Genomic DNA, 7344 nt, shown 5'->3' with positions numbered 1-7344 from the left:
GATGTTCACCGATGATGACTAGTCCATCTCACATGATGATCAAACACGGCCTAGTTGACTCGGATCATGTAATCACTTAGATGACTAGAGGGATGTCTATCTGAGTGGGAGTTCATAAGATGAACTTAATTATCCTGAACATAGTCAAAAACCCTTTGCAAATTATGTCATAGCTCGCGCTTTAGTTCTACTGTTTTAGATATGTTCCTAGAGAAACTATAGTTGAAAGTTGATAGTAGCGATTATGCGGACAGTAGAAAGCTTATGTCCTTAATGCACCACTCAGTGTGCTGAACCCCAAACGTCGTCTGTGGATGTTGCGAACATCGGACATACACGTTTTGATAAACTACGTGATAGTTCAGTTAAACGGTTTAGAATTGAGGCACCAAAGACGATTTTGAAACGTCACGGAACATATGAGATGTTCCGAGGGCTGAAATTGGGATTTCAGGCTCATGCACACGTCAAGGGGTATAAGACCTCCGACGATTTTCTTAGCCTGCAAACTAAGGGAGAAAAGCTCAATCGTTGAGCTTGTGCTCAGATTGTCTGAGTGCAACAATCACTTGAATCGAGTGGGAGTTGATCTTCCAGATGAGGTAGTGATGTTTCTCCAAAGTCATTACCACCAAGCTACTAGAGCTTCATGATGAACTATAACATATCAGGGATAGATATGATGATCCTTGAAGTATTCGCGATGTTTGACACCGCGAAAGTAGAAGTCAAGTAGGAGCATCAATTGTTGATGGTTAGTAAAACCACTAGTTTCAAAAGGGCAAGGGCAAGAAGGGATACTTCATGAAACGGCAAATCAGCTGCTGCTCTGGTGAAGAAACCCAAGGTTGAACCCAAACCCGAGACTAAGTGCTTCTGTAATAAGGGGAACAGCCACTGGAGCAGAATTACCCTAGATACTTGGTAGATGAGAAGGCTGGCAAGGTCGATAGAAGTATATTGGATATACATTATGTTAATGTGTACTTTACTAGTACTCCTAGTAGCACCAGGGTATTAAGATACCGATTCAGTTGCTAAGTGTTAGTAACTCGAAATAAAAGAGCTACGGAATAAACGGAGACTAGCTAAAGGTGAGCTGACGATATGTGTTGGAAGTGTTTCCAAGTTTGATGTGATCAAACATCGCACGCTCCCTCTACCATCAAGATTAGTATTAAACCTGAATAATTGTCATTTGGTGTTTGCGTTGAGCATAGACATGATTGGATTATGTCTATCGCAATACGGTTATTCATTTAAGGAGAGTAATGGTTACTCTATTTATTTGAATAATACCTTCAATGGTCTTGCACCTAAAGGAATGGTTTATTGAATCTCGATCGTAGTGATACACATTTTCGTGCCAAAAGATATAAGATAGTAATGATAGTACCACTTACTTGTGGCACTGCCATGTAAGTCATGTTGGTATAAAACGCATGAAGAAGCTCCATGTTGATGGATCTTTGGACTCACTCGTTTTTGAAAAGTTTGAGACATGCGAACCATGTCTATTGGTGTATACGCATGAAGAAACTCCATGCAGATGGATCGTTTGGACTCACTTGATTTTGAATCACTTGAGATATGCAAATCATACCACATGGGCAAGATGACTGAAAAGCCTCGTTTTCAGTAAGATGGAACAAGATAGCAACTTGTTGGAAGTAACACATTTTGATGTGTGCAGTCCAATGAGTGCTGAGGCATGCAGTGAATATCGTTATGTTCTCACTTCACACATGATTCGAGTAGATGTTGAGTATATTTACTTGATGAAACACAATTCTGAATTATTGAATGGTTCAAGTAATTTCAGAGTGAAGTTGAAGATCATTGTGACAAGAGGATAAAATGTCTATGATATGATCATAGAGATGAGTATCTGAGTTACGAGCTTTGGCATGCAATTAAGACATTGTGGAAATTGTTTCACAATTAATACCGCCTGGAACACCATAGTGTGATGGTGTATCCGAACATCATAGTTGCACCCTATTGGATATGGTGCGTACCATGATGTCTCTTATCGAATTACCACTATCGTTCATGGGTTAGGCATTAGAGACAACCACACTCACTTTAATAGGGCACCACGTAATTCCATTGAGATGACACCGTGAGAACTATGGTTTAAGAAACCTAAGCTATCATTTCTTGAAAATTTGGGGCTGCGATGCTTATGTGAAAAAGTTTCATCGTGATAAGCTCGAACCCAAAATGGATAAATGCATCTTCATAGGATACCCAAAATGGTTGGGTATACCTCCTAATTCAGATCTGGAAGCAAAAGTGATTGTTTCTAGAAACGGGTCCTTTCTCGAGGAAAAGTTTCTCTCGAAAGAATTGAGTGGGAGGATGGTGGAGACTTGATGAGGTTATTGAACCGTCACTTCAACAAGTGTGTAGCAGGGCACAAGAAGTTGTTCCTGTGGCACCTACACCAATTGAAGTAGAAGCTTATGATAGTGATCATGAAGTTTTGGATCAAGTCACTACTGTACCTCATAGGGTGACAAGGATGCGTACTACTTCAGAGTGGTATAGTAATCCTGTCTTGAAGGTCATGTTGCTAGACAACAATGAACCTACGAGCTATGGAGAAGCGATGGTGGGCCCATATTCCGACAAATGGTTAGAAGCCATGAAATCCGAGATAGGATCCATGTATTAGAACAAAGCATGGACTTTGGTGGACTTGCCCGATGATCGGCAAGCCATTGAGATAAATGGATCTTTAAGAAGAAGACAGACGTGGACGGTAATGTCACCGTCTATGAAGCTCGACTTGTGTCGAAGAGTTTTTCACAAGTTCAAGGAGTTGACTACGATGAGATTTTCTCATCCGTAGCGATGCTTAAGTCCGTCGGAATCATGTTAGCATTAGCTGCATTTATGAAATCTGGCAGATGGATGTCAAGACGAGTTTCTTTACCAGTTTTCGTAAGGAAAGGTTGTATGTGATACAATCAGAAAAGTTTTGTCGATCCTAAGGATACTAAAAGGTATGCTAGCTCCAGCAATCCTTTTAAGGACTGGAGTAAGCATCTCGGAGTTGGAATGTACGCTTTGATGAGATGATCAAAGATTTTGGGTTTATACAAAGTTTATGAGAAACTTGTATTTCCAAAGAAGTGAGTGGGAGCACTATAGAATTTCTGATGAGTATATGTTGTTGACATATTGTTGATCAGAAATGATGTAGAATTTCTGGAAAGCATATAGGGTTATTTGAAAGGTGTTTTTCAATAGGAAACCTGGATTAAGCTACTTGAACATTGAGCATCAAGATCTATGAGGATAGATCAAAAACGCTAAATGGTACTTTCAAATGAGCACATACCTTGACATGATCTTGAAGGTGTTCAAGATGGATCAGTCAAAGAAGGAGTTCTTGCCTGAGTTGTAAGGTATAAAGTTAAGACTTAAAGCTCGACCACGGCAGAAAAGAGAGAAAGGACGAAGGTCGTCCCCTATGCCTTAGACGTAGGCTCTACAGTATGCTATGCTGTGTACCACACCTGATGTGTTCCTTGTTACATATCTGGCAAGAGGGTACAAAGGTGATCAAGGAGTGGATCATCAGATAGCAGTCAAAATAATCCTTAGAGGAATAAGGATATGTTTCTCGGTTATGGAGGTGATAAAGAGTTCGACGTAAAGAGTTGCGTCGATGCAAGCTTAACACCTATCCGGATAGCTCTGAGTAGAGAAGCCGGATACGTATAGTGGAACAACCATTTGGAATAGCTCCAAGTGGAGCATGGAAGCAGCATTTACAATATGACCTAGAGATTTGCGAAGTACATACGGATCTGAATGTTGCAGACCCGTTGACTAAAACCTCTCTCACAAGCAAAACATGAACCAACCCAAGAACTCATTGAGTCTTAATCACATGATGATGTGAACTAGTTTAATGACACTAGTAAACTCTTTGAATGTTGGTCACATGGCGATGTGACCTGTGAGTGTTAATCACATGGCGATGTGAACTAGATTATTGACTCTAGTGCAAGTGGGAGACTATTGGAAATATGCCCTAGAGGCAATAATAAATTAGTTATTATTATATTTCCTTGTTCATGATAATCGTTTATTATCCATGCTATAATTGTATTGATAGGAAACTCAGATACATGTGTAGGTACATAGACAACACCATGTCCCTAGTAAGCCTCTAGTTGACTAGCTCGTTGATCAACAGATGGTTACGGTTTCCTAACCATGGACATTGGATGTCGTTGATAACGGGATCACATCATTAGAAGAATGATGTGATGGACAAGACCCAATCCTAAGCCTAGCACAGAGATCGTGTAGTTCGTATGCTAAAGCTTTTCTAATGTCAAGTATCTTTTCCTTAGACCATGAGATTGTGCAACTCCTGGATACCGTAGGAATGCTTTGGGTGTACCAAACATCACAACGTAATTGGGTGGCTATAAAGATGCACTACAGGTATCTCCGAAAGTGTCTGTTGGGTTGGCACGAATATAGATTGGGATTTGTCACTCCGTGTGACGGAGAGGTATCTCTGGGCCCACTCGGTAGGACATCATCATAATGTGCACAATGTGACCAAGGGGTTGATCACGGGATGATGTGTTACGGAACGAGTAAAGAGACTTGCCGGTAACGAGATTGAACAAGGTATCAGTATACCGACGATCGAATCTCGGGCAAGTACAATACCGTTAGACAAAGGGAATTGTATATGGGATCGATTGAGTCCTTGACATCGTGGTTCATCTGATGAGATCATCGTGGAACATGTGGGAGCCAACATGGGTATCCAGATCCCGCTGTTGGTTATTGACCAGAGAACGTCTCGGTCATGTTTGCATGGTTCCCAAACTCGTAGGGTCTACACACTTAAGGTTCGATGACGCTAGGGTTATAAAGGAAGTTTGTATGTGGTTACTTAATGTTGTTCGGAGTCCCGGATGAGATCTCGGACGTCACGAGGAGTTCCGGAATGGTCCGGAGGTAAAGATTTATATATGGGAAGTCCTATTTTGGTCACCGGAAAAGTTTCGGGTTTTATCGGTAACGTACCGGGACCACCGGGAGGGTCCCGGGGGTCCACCATGTGGGGCCACCGGCCCCGGAGGGCTGCATGGGCCAAGTGTGGGAGGGGACCAGCCCCAGGTGGGCTGGTGCGCCCCCTCCCCCCACAAGGGCCCAAGGCGCCTAGGGTTTGGGGAGGGGGTGCTTCCACCTTACTTGGGGGGCAAGTTTCCCCCCTCTCCCCCCTTGGCCGCACCCTAGATGGGTTTTGGGGGCAGCCGCACCCCTTGGGGTGGGAACCCTAGGGGAGGCGCAGCCCCCTCCCTCTCCCCTATATATAGTTGAGGTATTTGGGGCTTCATACACATGAGTTTCTCTCCCTCTTGGCGCAGCCCTACCTCTCTCCCTTCTCCTCTCCCGCGGTGCTTGGCGAAGCCCTACAGGATTGCCACGCTCCTCCATCACCACCACTCCGTTGTGCTGGTGCTGGATGGAGTCTTCCTCAACCTCTCCCTCTCTCCTTGCTGGATCAAGGCATGGGAGACGTCACCGGGCTGTATGTGTGTTGAACGCGGAGGTGCCGTCCGCTCGGCACTAGGATCTCTGGTGATTTGGATCACGACGAGTACGACTCCTTCAACCCCATTCTCTTGAACGCTTCCGCTTAGCGATCTACAAGGGTATGTAGATGCACTCTCCTTCCCCTCGTTGTTGGTTTCTCCATAGATAGATCTTGGTGACACGTAGGAAAATTTTGAATTTCTGCTACGTTCCCCAACATCAAGATCTATAGGGATAGATCGAGACGCCTCATAGGTCTTTCACAAAGCACATACCTTGATAAGATATTGAAGAAGTTCAAAATGGATCAGTCCAAGAAAGGGTTCTTGCCTGTATTGCAAGGTGCGAGATTGAGCTCGGCTCAATGCCCGACCACGGCAGAAGATAAAGAAGAGATGAGTGTCATCCCCTATGCTTCAGCCATAGGATCTATTATGCATGCCATGCTGTGTACCAGACCTGATGTAAACCTTGCCGTAAGTTTGGTAGGAAGGTACCAAAGTAATCCCGGCAAGGAACACTGGACAACGGTCAAGAATATCCTGAAGTACATGAAAAGGACAAAGGACATGTTTCTCATTTATGGAGGTGAAGAAGAGCTCGTCGTAAAGGGTTACGTCGACGCTAGCTTCGACACAGATCTGGATGACTCTAAGTGACAAACTGGATACGTGTATATGTTGAATCGTGGAGCAGTAAGTTGGTGCAGTTGCAAGTAGAGCGTCGTGGCGGGATCTACATGTGAAGCGGAGTACATGGCAGCCTCGGAGGCAGCGCATGAAGCAATATGGATGAAGGGGTTCATCACTGACCTAGGAGTCTTACCCAATGCGTCGGGGCCGATCACTCTCTTCTGTGACAACACTGGAGCTATTGCCCTTGCCAAGGAGCCCAGGTTTCACAAGAAGACTAGGCACATCAAGCGTCGTTTCAACTCCATTCGTGAAAATGTTCAAGATGGAGACATAGATATTTGCAAAGTACATACGGATCTGAATGTTGCAGATCCGCTGACTAAACCTCTTCCGCGATCAAAAAATGATCAACGCCAGAACTCTATGGGTGTTCGATTCATCACAATGTAACTAGATTATTGCCTCTAGTGCAAGTGGGAGACTGTTGGAAATATGCCCTAGAGGCAATAATAAAAGGATTGTTATTATATTTCCTTGTTCATGATAATTGTCTTTATTCATGCTATAATTGTATTATCCGGAAATCGTAATACACGTGTGAATGCATAGACCACAATATGTCCCTAGTGAGCCTCTAGTTGACTAGCTTGTTGATCAACAGATAGTCATGGTTTCCTAACTATGGACATTGGATGTCGTTGATAACGGGATCACATCATTAGGAGAATGATGTGATGGACAAAACCCAATCCTAAGCATAGCACAAGATCGTGTAGTTCGTTTGCTAGAGCTTTTCCAATGTCAAGTATCTTTTCCTTAGACCATGAGATCGTGTAACTCCCGGATACCGTAGGAGTGCTTTGGGTGTATCAAACGTCACAACGTAACTGGGTGACTATAAAGGTGCACTACAGGTATCTCCGAAAGTGTCTGTTGGGTTGACACGGATCGAGACTGGGATTTGTCACTCCGTGTGACGGAGAGGTATCTCTGGGCCCACTCAGTAATGCATCATCATAATGAGCTCAAAGTGACCAAGTGTCTGGTCACGGGATCATGCATTACGGTACGAGTAAAGTGACTTACCGGTAACGAGATTGAACGAGGTATTGGGATACCGACGATCGAATCTCGG

This window comes from Triticum dicoccoides, chromosome 6B (genome assembly GCF_002162155.2).
Source record: "Triticum dicoccoides isolate Atlit2015 ecotype Zavitan chromosome 6B, WEW_v2.0, whole genome shotgun sequence".
Lineage (NCBI taxonomy): Eukaryota > Viridiplantae > Streptophyta > Magnoliopsida > Poales > Poaceae > Triticum > Triticum dicoccoides.
This window is presented reverse-complemented; position numbering follows the sequence as displayed.